The following is a 1,108-nucleotide window of genomic DNA, read 5'->3' as shown; positions in this document are numbered from 1 at the left end:
CCCCCCCCCCCCCCCCCGCCCTCCCAGGCTGCCGCGGCTGGACGCGGAGAGCGGCCGCGCGAGCGGGGAGCAGCAGGGAGGAGCGCGGAGACCGCGCGAGCCCCGGGGACGCGCGCCCTGAGGTGCGCAGGCCCCGCCTCTCGTCCTGCAAGATGGCGGCCGGCGACCCGCCCACTTCACCTCCCCCGGCGACCACGTGACGCGAGAGGCCACGGCGCGGTGGGCGGGGCCGACGAGCGAGGTGAGTGGGCGGGGCCGGGTGTGCAGCAAAGGTCTCGGGAGGTGGATTCCCAGGCTTTTCGAGTGTGAGTGCTTTTCATGCCCTCGGCACCCCATCGGATCTACGCAAATGATTCTAGGGAGAATGCAAATGAGCACACCAAAGCCGCGTCAGAAGCTCCAAACCTCAACGAGCGCCCACCGAAGTCCTTTTCCCACAGAGGAAGCTTGACCTTGTCAGGTGACTTTCCGGTCCAATAATCTATAGAAGTTTTTAAATCGAGAAATGAGAAAGTGCAGGAAGGTGAAAGTCAAACATTAACAGACATCAATAAAATTTCCAGACGTTTTGGACAAGCATTAGAGTAAAATGGTAAAGGCCACCAGCGGAGCAACCTGTAATGTGACAGGCCCAGCAAGTGTTTTGGAATATCAATGGTGCACAAACATAGAAGCAAAAAACCACACACAGAAAATAGAAATAAATCTTTAAAAAGAAAAAGACAAGGTAAGGGTCAGTCAAAACATAGAAATATAGGGCCTGGATAGAGATGGATCGGGAGGTCTTTTTCCTAGCACCTTCGTGGTAGCTCACAACCATTTGGGGCTCCAGTTCCAGAGGATCTCACACCGTGAAAAAACCAAAAATGAGGAAAGTATGTTGACCCTAAACAAAAGTTTCATATTTTTTACCAGCTAAACACAAATCTGGAATTTGTGTAAAAATCACATTTCTGAGCCAGGTAGTGGTGGCACAAACTTTTTAACCTTAGTTCTCAGAGGATTCTGATCAGGCAAATCTCTGAGTTCAGGGTCAACCTGGTCTACAGAGAGAGTTCCAGGACAGCCAGGGCTATACTGAGAAACCCTGTCTCAAAAGAAAACAAAA

Source organism: Mastomys coucha, unplaced genomic scaffold, assembly GCF_008632895.1.
Source record: "Mastomys coucha isolate ucsf_1 unplaced genomic scaffold, UCSF_Mcou_1 pScaffold3, whole genome shotgun sequence".
In the NCBI taxonomy this organism is placed as follows: domain Eukaryota; kingdom Metazoa; phylum Chordata; class Mammalia; order Rodentia; family Muridae; genus Mastomys; species Mastomys coucha.
Note: the sequence above shows the minus strand (reverse complement) of the source record.